General features: G+C 40.8%; 1 pseudogene; it reads left to right on the forward strand.

The window, feature by feature from the left end:
• Positions 1-639: 639 nt before the first annotated feature.
• Positions 640-19,440, forward strand: LOC123248706 (annotated as a pseudogene).
• The last annotated feature ends 210 nt before the right edge of the window (positions 19,441-19,650 follow it).

The following is a 19,650-nucleotide window of genomic DNA, read 5'->3' on the forward strand; positions in this document are numbered from 1 at the left end:
ACCCTTCCCCTCTGGGGGAGCACAATCCCAGTGATTCAAGGTGAGTTATGATCCCTTCTAGCTCTTTCTTTACCATTTTCCACTGTATAGCCTTGTGGGGCTCCCAAGGGGAATGGCCCCTGGCAATCAGAGGAGAATGGTTCAACTCTTCCTTGAGCTATCTCTGGTATAGACAGAGCATGTTTGTGGGGGAAAGATACCTGATTTTATCCTGGATTGCAGCATAATATAATAAGAAGAATGGTGACTCTGGAGTTAAGAGAGATGGCTAGTATTACTTATCGGCTAATTGACCATTCTCATTTAATCTTTATGAACCTCAATTTCATCATCTCTAAAATGGGAATAATATTACCTGTAGTACTTTTGAGAAGGTTGTTGTCAGCAAATATGAGGTAATATTTGTTGTTGTTCAGTTGTGCCTGACTTTTTGTGACCCCTTTTGAGGTCTTCTTGGCAAAGATACTAGAATGGTTTATCATTTCTTCTCCAGTTCATTCTATAGATGAGGAAACTGAAGATGAACAGGATGAAATAACTTGCCTCACCTCACAGCTAGTAAGTGTCTGAGGCCTGATTTAAACTCAGGTATATGAGTCTTCCTGACTTCAGGTAGGGCTCTAAATCCACTCAGTCGCCATGGGGTAATATACCTTAATACATAAAGTAAAAATAAGGATTTTATATATAATATGTACACACACATCATTTTGAAAATATTTAAGTGATATTGAAATCTCAGCCATCATCAACAATGTTATTGCTTTTGTCTGATTCTTATAATTTCTTTTTGATGAAATCCAGATAGAAATGGTTCAAAGTCAAGTCTTTATTTTGGAGTATTCCATGTCAGACTCTTACTGGCAGTGTGACCCTGGATAAGTCACTGCTCATCTCAGTTACCTCATCTATTAAATGAAAATGATAGCACCTAGATCACAGGGTTGTTGGGAACATCAAATGAGATAACATATGTACAATGTTTTGTAAACTTCAAATGACTTTTTAAGTATGAGCTATTATTAACCATTATTATTATTGTATTAAATTTTCTATGGACAAAATGATTTTAATAATTGAATTAGAGTACTGGGATATAAGCTCAGTATCTTTGTGATAATATCAGTAAAGACAAGATGACCAGGATCAAATATTTCTCATTGTGTTGTTGCAAGGTGTTAATTTTTTTTCCTGGTAGATCTCTACATTTTGAAGACTTCATTCCTGAAGGTTTGTAGATTATAAGTAATTGGTATGGGTATATTTCATCTGTCAAAATGATATTATTGTGTTGATGATAATCATGATGAGAAGAGGTGATGACGATGACAGCCATGGCATAGAGGATAGAGAACTCAGATTCAGAGTTCTCAGAGCCAGAAAGACCTGGGATTCAGGTCCTGCCTCTGTCATACACTGGCTGTATAACCCTGGATGAGTCACTTAATCACTCAGACCTCTGGGCAACTCTTTGTTGCAGAGAAGCTGCTTACTGGCTTTGGAAGACAGAATTTCCTATACAAAGAAAATCAGTAGTCACTCTTAGTACTGTTTTTAGGGGCGATCCTTCAGTTTAGAACCAATCCATGGCAGCGAAGCTGAGGGAACAGAGATTGTTATTGAAATCTTGCAAGATCTGAATGCCTGGGACCATCGGTGTGGTTCTCTTTGCATAGTCACCTTCCTTTCTGCCCAAACAGGGGACAGGTTGTCATTGTTGGGGGTAAGGAGACCAAAGAAGAGGAGTTTCCATGGCAGGTCACCATAAGAATGCTCCAAAATGAATACTGGCAGCATATATGTGGTGGTTCCCTCATCGGACTTCAGTGGGTCCTGACTGCTGCCCACTGCATTAGCAAGTGAGTTACCTCCTCTTCCTCAGCTCGGTGGGCATGGACAATCCTCAGGGTGGGAAGGGTAGAAGTGGGCAGAGGCCTTGGCCTGGGAGTCAGTTTTGAGTCTAGACTGCTGCCAGTTCATGGTGTGGTTGAATCATTTGCTTTCCTTTGTTGGACTTTGGTTTCCTATACTATAAAGTGAAGTATTAGTCCCTGCCTTGGCTTTTTCACTTGGCTCTATTGAATGCCCAGACACATGTGGGAGTATTACTATAATTAAGAGAAAAGCCCAAGTGAAAGAAGTGGGAGAGATTTCCTCCCATTGTCATTATGGGTGAATACAGGAGGCCCAGGGACGATCCATCCTGAGATCCAGGGTAGTGGGTTATAGGGAATCAATATGGAGGCCTGAGGCTACTCAATTTAGTAGAGCATCCCAGACTCCCAGGGCCTCCCAGACTCAGCTGCCTCTAAGGAATACTTGTCTCCCTCTTTGCCAGATGGCAACCAGAACCGGAAAACTATATGATAAATTTGAGACAACAGCATCTGGACTATGAGGACAAGCTTCAGCATGTGGAGAAGATCATTGTCCATCCAAACTACATTAATTATACTCTAGGGGCAGATATTGCCTTGTTAAAGCTGAAGTCCCCAGCAAATATCTCCCAAAATGTCGAAATCATCCAACTCCCTGATGCCTCACAAATGTTCACCCCAAAAATGAAATGCTGGGTGACTGGCTGAGGGAATATCAGAGTTGGAGGTAAGCAATGGGAATGGCACTGAATCCTTTGGGCATCTAGGATTTCCCAGTGCCAGTTAAGGGGTAAGGGCTAGAGCTGCGGAATTTCAAAGCTTGGGTACATGCTTTCTTTACCAAGAAAAAAAATCCACCCTCATTCCTTTGTAGCAGAAATTCTTCGGATCAGTGTTCCATCCCAACTTCCTCAGCTTGGCTGCTCAGTGTGACTGAGTAGAAACCTTTTGGCCTAGGCTGGTGGATCTGCCCCATCAATGGTAGTAAGAGCACTAGATTGACAATCAAGATCCAATCCTAGCATTTTTCCTCTCTAACTTAATATCCTTAGAAGAGTCATTGTCCTTCTCTGGGGAGGGTTTGGACTAGGTGATTTTCATCTCTTTTAGCTCTTAATCTTATGACTTTGATTACTAAAGACTTGGCTCTTGAGTACCAATTCCCTTCCTCAGTTTCAGTGTAATCTCTCTGATTTTCACTTGCCCACCTTTACTTATCCTATCTGATTAGAGAGTGATGATCCTGCCCCCTCTAACCCTGAGCAAGTCTCAACTCTTCCCACGAACCTAGGTACCCAGTCATGTAGGGCTGAGAAATGGCTTCCAGAATCTCTGATTTCTTTTTAGCATCTAGTACTTAAGACATTACCCTGCTTTCCAGAACTAGCTGAAATACTCTAGTCTTTTCTCTCTACAGTGCTTTTGCCACCTCCCTTCACCCTGTGAAAGGTGAAGGTCCCAGTGGTGGATAACATTGCTTGTGAAGAGCAATACCATAAAGGGTCCAACATTAGTTCTTCCACTAAGATAATTCTTGATGACATACTATGTGCCGGTAAGCCTGGCAAGGACTCCTTCCAGGTGAGTGTTTCTCTGATTTCTCCTTTCTGGGGCTCAGAGTTCAGATTTGATCCATGGGTTCTTCCTCATACTTGGGTACCCTCTGTCACTTGGACTACACTAACAGACTCTCCTTTATTTTCCTAGGGTGACTCTGGTGGATCCCTGGTCTGTAAAGTGAAGGGCAGATGGCTTCAGGCTGGGGTTGTGAGCTTGGGAGAAGGCTAAAGCTTTGTCAACAGTCCTGGAATTTATGCTCAAGTCAGTACTTATGTGAAATGGATTAATGATCAAATTAAATGATTCTGTGACCTAATTTTTAAAATCTTACCTCACACCTATTCCACTCATAATCTGAGACCCCATGCTCTATATTGGAAAAGGAATCAAACCCTGCTTCTTATTTTCTTCCTCCACATCCCCACTGGACCCATGACTGCTTTGAAGCCAGGCTTTTCCAAATTCCTCCTTTCTTTAGAAACCCATCTTATTTTGCCCTTCTCGATGACCTAGAAGCAGTATGATGGGGGGCAAAACTCTGGACTGGGATTTAGAATGCTGGGTTCCAGTAGGACTGCTTGAATTATCTAGCCCTATCCTTTTACCTCTTGGGGCTTCATTTTTTTCCTCTGTAAAGTACAGAACATGGGGATAGAGCTCTTCTTGCTCTGTTATTCTGTGGTTCTAAATTTCCCCATTTTTTGACATCAAAGGCATTGAGAGGGTAATAGAGAAGGTGGGAAAAGGAAAAAGAGAGGAAAGGAGATTTTTAAATATAGGGTAGTGCTTATATCTCATTAAACTGTGCAAATTTCTCTGGGTGTGGGTGCAGTGATTTTTTAAAACATTTATTAATATTCATTTTTAACATGGTTACATGATTCATGCTCCTCCTTTCCCCTTCACCCCCCCCGCATTCCCCCCACCCATGGCCGATGCGCATTTCCACTAGTTTTGTCATGTGTCCTTGATCAAGACCAATTTCCAAATTTTTGGTGGTTGCATTGGTATGGTAGTTTCGAGTCCACACCCTCAATCATGTCCACCCCGACCCATGCGTTCAAGCAGTTGTTTTTCTTATATGTTTCCTCTCCTGCAGTCCTTCCTCTGAATGTGGGTAGCGTCTTTACCATAAATCCCTCAGAATTGTCCTGGGTCATTGTATTGCTGCTGGTACAGAGGTCCATTACATTCAATTTTACCACAGTATATCAGTCTCTGTGTATAGAGTTCTTCTGGCTCTGCTCTTTTTGCTCTGCATCAGTTCCCGGAGGTCTCTCCAGTTCGCCTGGAACTCCTCCAGTTTATTATTCCTTTTAGCACAATAGTATTCCATCACCCACATATACCACAGTTTGTTCAGCCATTCCCCAATTGAAGGACATACCCTCCTTTTCCAATTTGTTGCCACCACAAAAAGCGCAGCTATAAATATTTTCGTACAAGTCTGTTTATCTATGATCTCTTTGGGGTACAAACCCAGCAATGGTATGGCTGGATCAAAGGGCAGGAAATGTTAGGGAAGTTACTGTATAAAGCATGCCCAGAACCTGGGATTAATAAGTCAGGGGATGTAACTCTCAGCCCCTTATCAATCTCTGTTTTCTCAAGGGGAGGCTGCAGCCCTGTCTGATCTCATCACCCAGGCACTGGACAGTCAGCTAGCTCTTACTGCAGCTAGATTCTCCAAATACATTCCAGCTGTGAACACAATTCCAGCTGCTACCCACATTCTCTGACTATGACACTCACAGCAATGAAACACTTGAAGCATGACCTTCCCTGTCTTTCCCTCACTCTCTGATTGTTTCTGGGTCCTTAACGTTAAGGGTAATTGGGAACAAGCTTCGGAGTGTAGGACAAGGGGCAGAAGTGAGGCAAGAAAATGGGTCTGAGAAGATTATCTTAGATGGAGATTTGAGATCCATCTTCATATATCTAAATAGCTGAAATATGGAAGAGAGATTAGAGGGCAGGTCTAAGAGCAAAGGGTGGACATTATAGGGAGGCAGATTTTGACTGAACACTAGGTGTCACTACATGGTAGTTTTGGCGCTCTGGTTAGACATATTCACAGTGTTTCTGCTTTTCGAAGTATAGTTATGAACCATATCAAATGCTCATGATTATGTCCTCTGTCAGAGGAAATTCCCATCTCAGATACAATATTTAACAGAATTAAAAAAACATGCTTAGAAATGTGTGCTAGCTGAAGGAAAGCAGGGAAAAGAGATAAGGACTACCAGATTCTCTCCATTCCCCATGACCTGTCTCTGTCTCTTTTCTTCTCTTCTCTCATCTGAGAAAAATAATATTTGCCCTCTTCCTTCCCCCCCCCCATAGGATTATTATGAGGAAAGTGTCCTGTGAAGCTTAAATCACTATAGGAATATGAGTTAGTCTTTATTAGGCCCTGACATTCAGGTGTCCAGTTTTGTCCCCTCCTATAGCTTTTTCTCTTACTCCCCCGAACAACGTGGCCCCTAAATGCAGGTTTGCACAGAGGACTCTCCTTCTGCCAGAGGAAGATCTGTTGTTTGGGATTTGCCAAAATACTCCGGGCAGCTCCAGTATCTCCTTGGCATTTCTCCCTTTACAATGAACAGGTTGGCTTCTTACTCCTCCCAACTCTCTGTGCAAATGGAAATGTGAACATCCGAGAAAGAGACAGACTGAGAAGATTTCTCCTGCATCTTAGTAGAAGATTGTAAGATCTGGGACCTGGTGAGAGTTGAAAGGAGACATAGAAGCCAAGCAATAAGATCACATCCTTTGAAAGAGCCTGGGATGAATGGTTTCTTGATCTAAACAGTAAAGATTGCTGTGCAGCAGCATCCAGTACTCTGTCCCATTATGCCCTACAAGTTCTAGGTCCTTTGTGGGTCAGCATCCACTGAAAACTTTGGCTCAGTTAGTCTGGTATTCAGTAAATAAACATTAATTAAGCTTCTACTTTGATCCAGGCACTGTACTGAGCTCTGGAGACTCCTGATGCATGTGCTTTGACAAAGCTAGAGTGGCCATGAATTCCAGGTGGAAAATATAGAGGAGTTTGAGACTGAGAAAAGCATACAAAAAGTATAAAAGTACCTTGTACACTTTGGGTTTGAGTTGAATTTTTTTTTAATTTTAAACCCTTAACTTCTGTGTATTGACTTATAGGTGGAAGAGTGGTAAGGGTAGGCAATGGGGGTCAAGTGACTTGCCCAGGGTCACACAGCTGGGAAGTGTCTGAGGCTGGATTTGAACCTAGGACCTTCCATCTCTAGGCCTGGCTCTCAATCCACTGAGCTACCCAGCTGCCCCCTTGAGTTGAATTTTTAAAGAAGCAAGGGAAGCTTAAGATGTAGAGGAGAAGGAATAGAGCATTCCAGGAGTAGGGGACAGTCAGTGGGAAATCAAGACATTAGGAGATGGAGGGTCTTTGGTGGGCCATTGTATCTGGATAGTATTGTTTGTGGAGGGGATGAGAAAGTGTGGGGTGACAGGAAAGGTAGGAAGGAGACAGGTTATGAAGAGCCTTAAAAGCCAAATAGAGAATTTCCTATTCATTCTGGAGTTGGGAAGGAAGACGTGTTCTAGGAAGCTGAGTGTAGGACAGATTAGAATGAGAAGAAAATTGAGGCATTGAGATCAGTTAAAAAGCTATGGCAGTGCCCTGGTGTGAAGCGACCTATCTTAGAAGGGTAGCTATGTGCATGGAAAGTAGAGAGTTAATTCAATATATAATGGGTCCACAAATGAGCAATCAGGGATGACACCAGGGTTATTAGTCTAGTTGACTGGGAGGATGATGGCCTTGACAGAAATAGGAAAGGTGGGAAGTGGGTCAGGTTTTGGGCTGATATCTAGTTCGAGATATACACAAGGCAGCTGGTGATGTGGGCCTTGAACTCCAGAGACAGATTAGGTTGCATATAAAGATCTATGAGTCAATCTTCTTTGAAGATCATAGTGCAATTTATGGGAACTGAGGAGCTTAGCAAGTGAGATAGTATTGAGGGAAAAAGAAAAGAAATCCAATGACAGATCCTTAGTGGGGGGATCTTTCGCATTAGTGGGCATGGCTTAGATGAAGATCTAGTAAACTGGGCTGAGAAAGAGTAGTCAGCAACTAAGCAGGGTGAGAGTGAGTATATGGACTTTGCATAGGTATTAGTTGCGCTCAGTCATTGTCTTGGGTAGTTGTTGGCCCCTTGACTGGCTCTCCTGGCATTGACGTTGCATAGTTAAGAAGGTGTGAGATTTTCATGTCTAGTTAAGTCTTGCCCTGGGTGCCTATTTTTAGAAATCATATTGAAGATGGAGGATTGAGGATTTACATTAAATTCTTATGTTCCAGGAGCACTCTAGTGACTTGACCTTTCCAATGAGGCTTGGAGAGCTGAAGGCAGGGGAAAAGAAATAGACTACCAGAGAAGCTGGTGGACTACTACATGTTCACAGACTCAGTTGTATTCAGGAAATCCAGCAGCTCTTTCAGGGATTTATATGCTCCAGGGAACATATGAAAATTCCAGAAAGTAGGAAGCCCTGAGGTTAACAGAGGCTAAAGAGCAAAAACTTTCTGGGACAAGTTGGGATGCAAGCAGACAGAATGGGCATTCAGTGGCATGAGGGACAGAGAGACAAAGAGAGCTCAACCAGAAGACAGACAGGAAAATGCCCACCTTCTGCCCTTCTGATTGGGATTTGCATTTGAAGAGGGCACAATGTCTCATCACACACAAACACAATTTAACTTTCAGGCTTTCGAGGTAGGACTGAGATAGGTCGATTGGCAGTACAATATCTTCTTGGCATTATTCACTTTACAATGAACATGGGGTCTTCCCACTTCCCCTAACTGTGTCTTTATACAAAGTGGACTTTGATCCTCAGAGAAAGAGAAAGACAGACTTCTTGGTTAGACTTAGGGGCAATCTTTCTCTGCTTAAAAATCCTATCATTGAACTTCACCAAGAAGGCAGGGGTTTCAGTAAGGTTTTCAACTTCTTTTCCCATAAGGCCAGGTTGAGATGTGTCTGGACCAGTTTTGGATACTAGGTTACTCTTATGAAAAATGTAACACTAGCCTCTATCCTTTTCTTTGTCAGTTCAAGACAAAGATTGAATTTTAAAAAGGGAGAGTTTTGATATTAAATTTGAAGTTACAACTCAAGTCACTCCACTCTCTGAATTAAGAATCCAGACAAAACTTGTTTAACTGTAAACAACCTCTTAAGATAGTGAGTAGAGGAAAGATTGTGGGAGTAGAAAAATATGTACTATCCTCAGTCATTGGAAGGGTCCCTGGACTCCTGGTGTCTAGAAGGCCCTTGTCTCTTGGCTCTCATTATTCTCTGACCTTTGGAAGACCTTGCCTATCACCCAAAGTGAGGTTGGAGTCCTCCAATCTAAGGGGCTTTGGAAAGGGACATAGTGAAGAGCATACATGTGAGTACTTAGAGAAAGTGAGGCCTTTTTGGCTGGGAATCCAGAGTGAGAAGGGGTACTTGGGCCTGGTTACTAGTTCTCTACTTTTTTGAACTGGGTCTTGGAAGAGACTTGTAAAGGGAATGGCAAGCCACAAGTGTCTAGAGGCCTTTTCTTTTTTGGCTACTTTTTATTATTTAATAAATATTTAGAAGTCAAGATACAGTTTCCAGAAATTTTAATCTTATCACTCTCTATATTTGCTGAGGCTAGATAGCAATATGGGACCAGTTTATACTGGAATGAATTCAGTTTAAACTAGATATAATCCATGCTTTTGCTTTACTCTGGAGTCTCTAAGAACTACTGGATTTAATGTGGGTTCCTTAAAAAAAAATCTTTTGTTGTTTTAAAGTAAGGGTAACTCAAGAATATCTTAAGGGGGCAGTTGGGTGGCTTAGTGGATTGAGAGCCAGGCCTAGAGATAAAAGATCCTAGGTTCAAATCTGGCCTCAGACACTTCTCAGATGTGTGACCCTGGGCAAGTCACTTAACCCCCATTGCCTACCCTTACCACTCTTCTGCCTTTGAGCCAATATACACTATTGACTCCTGGATGGAAGGTAAGGGTTTAAAAAAAAAGAATATCTTAACCTCCGATGAAAAAACAGGAACCTTTAGCTACTTAGTGGTTGTCATTGTTCAGTCATGTCTGTCTCTTCCTGAACCTATGGACCATAGCTCTCTAAGGGGTTTTCTTTGCAAGGATACCAGAATGATCTGCCATTTCCTTCTCATGTGGATTCTTTTGTTAGGCAGAGGTTAAGTGACTTGCCCAGAGTCACACAGTTAGAAAGTGTCTGGGGCTTGGTTTTAACTCAGGCCTTCCTAACTCCAGGCACAGTGCTCTTAACCACTGAACCACACACAGCCAATTCTGTAGGTACTTAATTATTACAACACTAACAAAAAATAATCTAGGCAAATCACAGCAAACAATACATGAAAGCATTTAATTGGAACAGAAATGGAAAAGAGATGAACAATAATAAAAACAAGAGAATATATGGTCAAGTAAGTTGAAGAGAAATCATGAAAGGCAATTGATTTTTTTAAATAACAGGATAAATTTCTTTCTTTATTTCTTAGTTCCTCGGGAAAGTTTCTTTTTTTTTTTTTTAAATTTAAAAATTTTCAATCAATCAATCAATCAATTAATATAGAACATTTTCCCATGGTTATAGGATTCATGTTCTTTCCCTCCCCATCTCCTACCCCCTTCAATTGCCAATGCACAATTACACTGGGTTTTACAGGTGTCATTGATCAAGACCCATTTCCATATTATGGATATTTGTACTAGGGTGCTCATTTTGAGTCAATATCCCTGATTATATCCCCATCCACCCATGTGATCAGGCAGTTGTTTTTATTCTGTGTTTCTACTCCCATAGTTCTTCCTCTGAATGTGGATAGCATTCTTCCTCATAGGTCCCTCATAGTTGTCCTGGGTATTGCTGCTAGTAGAGAAGTCCATTACATTTGATTTTACCACAGTGTATCTATCTCTGTGTATAATGTTCTCCTGGATGAAAGGCAATTGTTGATGAGTATAGTTATGAAAGGTAAAAAATGGACATTTTATGAGCTAAAGGAGTTTCAACTCTTCCTGGGGAAAAACCCATAAGTCAGCAGAAAGTTTGATGTATAAGAAACAGATGAAGGTAACAAAACACTAATCATAAGTAATTCAAAAGATCAAATTGATTCCTGTATGGGAAAATGTCATTGATTGCCTCCTGGGAATAGCATTGTTGCCATTTTTGAAGGGGCATTTATGGATAGAAGACTTGAGGTTGAACTGAATGTGATGAAATGAGCTCAAATAATAGTGGAACAGACTAGGCAGAGGTAGGATAAAATGGCTATCTCATTTGGATAAGGAATGAGTGGAGGAACTGCCATGGAGAAGAGGAGGGATGGTAGTATTTGAACCCTATTCTCATCAGACCTGGGATAAAGAGAGAAAAACATATCCAATTAGAAGGGTAAAAATCTACTTAATTGTACAGAAAAACAGGAGGAAAGGGAAATGGCATAATGGAGGGCTTGGGAGTCCCCTAGGGGGACTGAGAGAATAAGAGAAGGAAGGCTTTGTAAAGAGAAAGGAAGGTAAGGGGATAAAAAAAGGGAGGGAAGGGAAGGATACTTAGAGGGGAGTGCATATCAAGAAGTAGGAAGTTAAGGTGAGGGGATAAAAGGAGGACTCTTAGGGCAAGATGGGGAAGGGTTTTTTAGAATCAAAGTCATATCAAGAAGTAGGAGGACATGGTTGGGGTGATAAAGAAGGGATTTTTGGAAAGATAGATAGAATAAGAATTAAAAGATAAGAGGAAAGGGAGAAAGGAAGCATCTTTGGAAAGGTGGGCCAGTTTGGAGTGAGGAGGGTGAAAAACTAGGAGAGGATAAGGAAGGATTTTGGGGAAGGGGTATGAATTGGAGAGTAATGGGTCAAAGGAAATTGGACATTAGAGTAGGGATAAAGTGGAAAGAAAAGAAAAAGGGACAAACAGTGAAGAGGAATGGAGTAGATGGAAATGCAGTTAGCAACTATGATATTGAGTGTAAATGTATGAATTAGTCCATGGGAACTAAATGAATAGCAGAAAGGATCAAAACCCAGGCCCTGACAATGTGTTATTTACAAAAAACACACTGAAAATGAGAGATACACATAGAATGAAGGTGAGGGGCTGGAGCAGAATATATTATGCCTCAGTTGTTCTAGAGCATTTGGAGGTAGTAGTCATGATCTCTGAATAGAGTTGGGTCTAAAATAGATATAATTGGAAAGGATGAACAGAGTGAGTATATTATGTTGTATGTGTGTGTGGGCAGAGGCTATGGATAATGATCAATATTGGACCTGTAATGACCAAATGTTATAGTATCTAGATTTTTAAAGGAAAAACTAAATAAGATATAGATAGGAACAGATACCAAAATAGTAATAATAGTGGGATACTTTAATTTTTCCCCTTTCAGAATAGAAAAATCTAACCAAAAAATAAATAAGAAAGAATTTTAGGAGATGAATAGCACTTTTGATAAGTTAAATATTATAGATATCTGGGCAGTCTCATATACCTGCATGACTAGTAGATCTAAACCTGAACATACACATAATCCAGACATACTTTCTGGTGGGACAACAATGCTTTAGAGAGCATAAATATTCTGCAAAAGCCTTAGTTTAACTCATCATACTACAGAGGTAATCCTCCATTCCTGAGGGATTATAGCCATGGAACAAATGTTCCATAAGGCATAACCAAGTTGGAAAGACTTAGTTTTGGAAAGATTATGGTAATGGCAACAGATTGTGCCTGCTGTCTAAGGACCAAATATAGCTAAATATGGTCCTGGTAATATATGTTAACTGAGAACTAGGCTGGTTAAGTTAATCAAATTACTGGAACCCTGAGTCTAACAATTTCTCTGGCTAGTTACACAATTAAGGTGACTTTCGCCTCTGCTTACATTACTCATGTCTTCATATCTTAAGAGTCACTTTCTTTCTCTGGACAGAAAATTAGCTCCCTGAGTCAGCTCTCACACATTTTTCATGTTCCTCCTCCTGAACTTCAATTGTCCTTCCTTAAATATTTTTTAATAACTGATGTCATCATGGAGTCAAGAACTGCTCTGTCTTTCTCTTTCTCCAATTCTTTTTTCCTAAATACTTTTAATTATTTTGTTATAAATTATTTTCACTTTTCTTTTCCTCTCTGAGGGCCATCCTTTATAATAAAGACTAAAAAAGAGGGAAAAAATTATTTAAGAAAACCAACCAAAATATAAAAAAAACCCCATAATGTCTTTCTTTGATACCTTGTCAAACATCTGTCTCTAGTTAAGAGAACATCTTACTACATCTCTATAGTCGTAAAAATACCCAACCCCAGAAGTCTAGGAAGCAATTAATATTTGTGGATAGCTGTGCATTTTCTTTGTCCTCTCCACTACGTCTTTTACCTAGTATGTGGTTCTTTATCATCTTTCTTTGAATTTTGAATCCCCCAAAGTCTAACAAATGCATATGATGGGAGAATGCAGGTCTGGCTGGACATGGTGACTTACATCTCTAATCCTTGCTACTGAGGATTGAGTTTGGCAGTTCTGAGCTTCAGTAGGTTTAAAGCTGACTGAATGTGTTGCATTATGTGGCAAGGATATGGTGATCTTTCAGGAAGAGGGAATTATTAGACTTCCCAAGAAGAAATGAATCAGGTCAGGATGGAAACAGAACAAGACAGGACTCTTGAATAGATCAGTAGTAGTACCAGACCTATGAGTCTCACGTAGCCCCCATTTCTGCCCAAGAGAGATGAAGAGATCCAATCGAGAGAGAGAGAGAGAAAGGGAAAAAGAGCGAGTGAGAAAGGTAGAGAGAGAGAGGAGAGAGAGAGAGAGAAGAGAGAGACAATTAAAAAGAAAGAATCCAAGGTCTGGTGTTAGAATGATGGAGTGGGCCATATTCCTCTTCCAATGAAAGACCCATAAATCCTGTCCTGCCTTTTACTCCTACAAGCTAAAGTCATAGGTTGAATGGAGTCAGTTCTAATTAGAGCCTCAATTCAGATGGAAGAGGTTCATTCTGTTGATTTTCCCAAGAACCTTTAGTTTTCCATTGTTCAAACTGTTCTAAATTGGGAGAAGGTTCTCTGGGAACAGGAAGAAAGATAGATATCTGAGGACTGGGTTTGTACAGAAGTCTGAAGTAACTGGGAGGGAGCCTGGAGGAGATGTGGAAACAATGGATGGTTTGCTCTCCAAGGGTGTGGCCTGGGGTTTCTCCTGGGTGCCACTCCCCTCTCAGGTTTAAGGGCATTAATGAAATCTGAGATAGGATGGCAGCACAGTGTACATAGATCTCCTAGTGGAGCAGTGAATAGAACAATGCATCTGTAAATCAGGAATACCTGAATTCAAACAGAGTCTCATATATTGGCTAACTTTGCAATCTTGAGCAAGTCATTTAACCTTTGTCTGCTTCAGTTTCTTCATTTGTAAAATGGGGATAATAATAGCACTACCTCTCTTGGGTACTGTGGGGATTAAAGGAGAAAACACTTTTACAGTGTTCTCTAAATGCTAGCTACTAAATATTATTAAGGCAGAGTCCATAGTCAGTAGATCTGGGTTTTGATTGCAGATTCTGTTACTAGAACATTTGAATGCATTTCTTTCCTTCTTTAGATCTCAATTTTCCTATAAGGCAGGACTCAAAGTCTGTTTAAACTTTGGTGGCTCCAGATGTATTTGAAAGTTGAAGAATGTGGCTCTGAGTTGCCCATTCATCTTCATTGGAGAGTAGAAGAGCTTTTAGAGTTGAGAATCTGGGAGATTCATGGAACTCAGCCTCATTGGAAGGGAGTTACATTAAACATTCACCATGAGATAGATCAAATCACCTCTCCCCCCTCTTCCCCTTTCCCCAGAGACCCAAGTTGAAGGAAAAGATTAACCTCCAAGGCACAAACTTGTTGAGAAGTCTCTCCTTTGTGTCCAAATAGTCAGACACCTTCCGGAAGAGAGTCTTTTAGTCAAGGCAGTGGAAAGTAGGTCTTATAAAAGTAAAAATGAAGAAAAATTTCTCCCCTACCTTGACAGGACCATTGCTAGACTCAGAGTTTCTATTTTTCTAAAAGATTCAGAGGGTCATTCAATTTAAGGCAGGGAATCATATAGATAGACATTCCTTTTCTTCCTCCCAAGTCTGGGTTGGATTTGAATAGGTGACAATATCTTGCTACAAATGAACAAATTTTGAATTTTAGATCCTGTTAGCCTTTTGATATAGTCTGGTATTGTGGGACCTTTTTGACCTTGCTCAACTCTCCCACAGAGAGTCATTTCACTCATTCCATGAGCAAATATGAGCTCATCAATAAGTCCTCTATGCAAGTAGGAGTTTTGTTGGGTGAGTTGTCAGATGGAGGATGGATTGGGACAGTTAGAGAGGCCCTTCTCCAGGATCACATCCTTAGAGACAGTCTAGGAGGAAAGGGCTGACCTTTTGCAATGTTTAAGAGTGGTTAGTTAATTTATCTCTACAATCTTTCCTGATATTGTCTTTCATGTGGAGCAACACTTGGGGGTTGCCCCACCACTCACAGGCTCTTAGTAAGCTACCTTCCAGATGGAGTTACTTTGAGGGTTGGCATCATCTCAAAACTGTAGTTCAGGACCTTCCATATTTGAATTTTTTTTTACAAGGTGAGAGGACACATCAGTCTACAGAAGAAGATATCTTTCCATGTAGCCTAGAAAACAAAAGATTAAAAATGAAAGAGAATAAAGGATTACTGCGTGTATGGCTGGTGTGCCTTCTCATTAACATTATAATGTCACCGGTTGGGGAGAGGATGCCTATAGAGAACATGTGTGATGAGAGACTACACTTAGAGGGAAGAAAACATAGAGCACAGGGAAGGCTAGTGTCCACGTATGAAGAGACTCCCACATCAGTAATACTTCGACTAGGTACGTTAATGGAAGCCAGCCATGTAGGGAGACATATGCTTCATGTATGTCCAGGATGTAACCAAAGTATCTGGGACTTCTGAGTTTCTCATGTCTTCTGGTGTTGTTGATGGATTGCTCTCTTCTGGACATAACAGCTTTTGAAATGTTTGCTTAACTTCTTTCATCTACAAGGTTTCATAAACTTAGATTCTACAGGACCATTTGTTGATCTCTCCTTCCATCTCTGGTGGTTTGTTCAGTGTAAGCTTCTTCCTGACAATTGGGGGCTAAGGCCCTATTAGTACTGACAGCCACCATCTCTATCCAGCAGATTCTTCAGGCTAAGTTAAATCCATTCTTTCTATCTCCTTTCTGACTCACACTCAAAATCCCTGGTGTTAGCCAATTTCTCTAACTGTAGAAAATAACTTTTAATTCTTGTCAAATCTTTAATTGTCAGTTTGTCACCTCAAACCCATTTCAGACCCTCTACCCAACAAAACCCAAACAGGTGCTCTATGGTATCTTAGACAATGAGACTTCCCTCCATACCCATGATGCTCCATGATTGACACGAAGATTTAACAAAGTAGAATGAAAAGGGCTAAGTCAAGCTAGGCACTCCTGGATCTTTTATATTATCTATATGAAACAAAATTGTTGTCCTTTATGCTTTTCCCCATCTAGCTCTATTCTCACTGGTCTATTTATACCTCTCACCTCACAGAGCTTGAGGAGATCAATTTAGAGAATAAATAAAATTTCTGGATAACTGTAGAAATGTCAGTCTTTGTTATAATTGAACCAAAGTCGTTTTAAGAAATGAGTATATACATGAATTGTCCAAATGTATGAATACCTGTCTCTCAAGGAGGAATGAATAGATTGGATCTGATGTCTGGGTCAAACTCTGCAGAGTGGAAAGGAGCCAACACAGTAGCTGAGGGGAGGGTTAGATAACCACTAGAGCCCCTTAAGAGGTTGGGCTGTTAGTGCTCTTTTCTTCAAACTCTATATGAAGTACTAGACTGGTATTACATCTACCAAGGATATATCTTATTAACTGAATGATTCTACAATGATATGAGTGGAGCCTCCAGAAACCCTATGCTGATGCATCATTGTGTCCTAGAGGTGATCATGAGTTTTTGAACGCTATGCTAGGGGTGGCAAGAGCATGGGTAGATTCTTTCAATCTAGAAAGGCTTTCATTATATTCTTGGCTAAGTATCCTCTCAGGGAACTACTCTAACTCTCTATAGAGAGGCTGATCATCAGTGGCCAATCCCTTGGTGTTGAATTCTTTGGCCTGCTTCACAAAGAGAGGATATGAAATGGCCATCTGACCTGTAGTGAGGTTCTTTTGCTGCTGTAGTAGTAGAAGAATGGAAAAGGATGTATGCATAAAATGCTATGATACACATCGATTTAAAGACTACCTATAAAATGTAACTGTACGGATGTTACTTAAACTTTTAAATCCTTGCCTGATTCCCACATTCTTGCCAACTTCTAGAGAAATGGGATCATCCATTTCATGTGGTCAAATGGAAAAAAGGGGGATTTCCATTCAGAAGATGAGGTATAGAATCTCATTGCTCTCATGAGTTACCTGCGTTATTTTGGGCCAATCACTTAGCCTCTTTTGGCCTGATATTCTATGTATAAAATGAAGATGTTTTTCTAGATACTCTTTCAGCTACCTTCCAACCTCAAGTCAAAGACTCTGTGACATTCTTGGTCTAAATGAAAGCGGAATGAAGGAGGACACTTTATGTAAATGGAAGAATTTCCCATGAATTATCCTTGGAAATGAAATAGTTGGCAGAATTTACCAAAGCTGAAAGCTTTTCCTCTCAGAATAGATACTGTTTCCTGAGGTTGATTATAGAATTGGTAGGCTCTTTTGTCCATCTTGGGGACAGACAGTTCAGTATTCCTTAGAAACCACTGGGTTTGGCTTGGGAGTCACAAATCTCTAGGATGTTTTGCCATTTAAATGAACTTTTATATTTGACATTCAACAGAAGTTTCTAGAGTAGGGACTGCTACTCCATTTAACAGAGGAGAATACTGTGGCTTAAGGAAAGAAAGTGGTTCTGTTATGACAGTGAATTTGTAAGAGAATCTAGTCTCCTAATTCAGGAGTCCTCACTCCTAATCCTGCATCTCAACCTACCCTTAGGTTTTATTTTGACTCATAAGACTATATGATGTCAAGACTTGGAAGCCAACTGTCTCTGAAGAACTTGAAATAAGTATCATTGAAAGCAATGGAGAACTGTAAGGTGAGCGTGAGAAGTTTGTAGCAAAAAAATTTTTTTTGGAGGAGGTGGACAGGAGTCCCATAGGATGGGCAGATGCAGATGGGCTGCAATCTTCAACTTTTGAAGGAATTGCTGTGACATTGGAATCTTGGAGGTAAGACACAGCCTTGGGCTTCTTGGTGCTTGCTATATAAGTAGGGAGTTAAAATGCCAAACCAGACAAACATACTAAAAATTGTTGTTGTTGTTGACTCTTTTCAGTCATTTCTCATTCTTTTTGACCCATTTGTCACTTTCTTGACAAATATTGGAACAATGGAATGCCGTTTCCATTTTCAGCTCATTTTCCAAGTGAGAAATGGAGGTAAATAGAATGAAGCGACTTGCCCAGGATCAACCAGCTTATAAATGTCTAAAGTGAGATTTGAACTCAGGAAAATGAGTATTCCTAACTCCTGANGATATAGTAAAAATTGTTGTTGTTGAGTCTTTTCAGTCATTTCTCAGTCTTTGTGACCCATTTGTGACTGGCTGGGGGGATATCTATTCAGAAGGTAAGCAATGGGCACTGCATCCTGTGGACCTCTTGGATTTCCCCAGGGACAGGAAGGCTTCAGGAGCAGAGCTGGCAATTCCACAGTTTGGGAAGAGGAAGTAGAAAATCAAAAGGCAGACCATTTATCTGCTTTCTTTACCTACACATTTCTTTTTCTTTTCGAAGTTCTTGGTCCTTGGTCTCATGTGGCTGTGATATCTTGAATCAATGTTCTATCCCAGCCCCCTCTGACTGGGTCCTCAGCCTGCCTGGTAGAGATACTTTGGCTTAGGATGTTGGGTCTGCCCCATCAGTGTTAATAAGAACAATGGATTGAGAATCAGAGTCCAATCCCAGCCCTATTTTTGTCTAATATTTTTATCCTTAGAAAAGTCATTTCCTTTCTCTGGAGTTTCCTCCTTTATAAAGTGAAGGCTTTGGACTAGGAAGTTTTAGTGTTTTTCAGTTCTTAATCTTATGACTTTGGTTCACTGAGAACTTGGCCCCTGGGCACTAGGTCCTCAGGCCAGACTTCTGTGTAATCTCTCAGATCTCCGCTTGATCAAATTTACTTATTCTATGCACCTAGAGATGGATCACCAATGATTCCATACCATGTCTGACACTGTGGGATGGTCATCTTAACCCCTTAAGCCCCAGCATGTCTCCACTTTACCTCTAAGTCAGTTTTCTGGGTCCCAGGCTCCACCAGACAGAGAGGTGGCTTCCAAGGTCTTAAATTCCTTTTCAGGATCTGGTACTTAAGAACACACTACTCTGATCTCCAGAACTAGCTGCAATGTTCTAGTCTCTTCTCTCTACAGAGCCTCTGCCCCCTCCCTACAGCCTGAGAAAGGTGCGGGTCCCTGTGATGGATAACATGGCCTGTGACCAAGCATACCACGAAGGGGCATCTACTAGTTCTTCCACTAAGATAATTCTTGATGACATGCTATGTGCTGGTGAGCCTAGCAAGGACTCCTGCCAGGTGAGAGTTTCTGCTGTGGCCCTTCCCCAGAATCTATTTAGACCCAAGTGATCCTACTCACATCTGGGTACCCTTGATAACTGTCTTTGCTAACAGACTATTTTTTTTTCTTAGAGTGATTCTGGTGGACCCCTAGTTTTTAAAGTCAAGGACAAGTGGCTTCAGGCTGGCATTGTGAGCTGGGGAGAAGGCTGTGGCTCTCCCAACAGGCCTGGAGTTTACACTTGAGTCACTGCACATTTGGACTGGATTCTGAAAGAAATGAAATGATTTTCTGGCCTAATTCTTTATCCTCTTATGCTTGCCTAGCACCTATTCCCTTTCTTATTTGAGACTCAATGTCTTTTGGGAATGAAATAAATCTGTGCATTGTATTTTCTTCCTACCCATCCACTCTGGATCCATGACTTTCCTGAGCTTGTCTCCAAATTCCTCTATTTCTCAGGGATCCATCCTATTTTGTTCTTCTCAATAATGTGG

This window comes from Gracilinanus agilis, chromosome 1 (genome assembly GCF_016433145.1).
Source record: "Gracilinanus agilis isolate LMUSP501 chromosome 1, AgileGrace, whole genome shotgun sequence".
NCBI lineage: Eukaryota > Metazoa > Chordata > Mammalia > Didelphimorphia > Didelphidae > Gracilinanus > Gracilinanus agilis.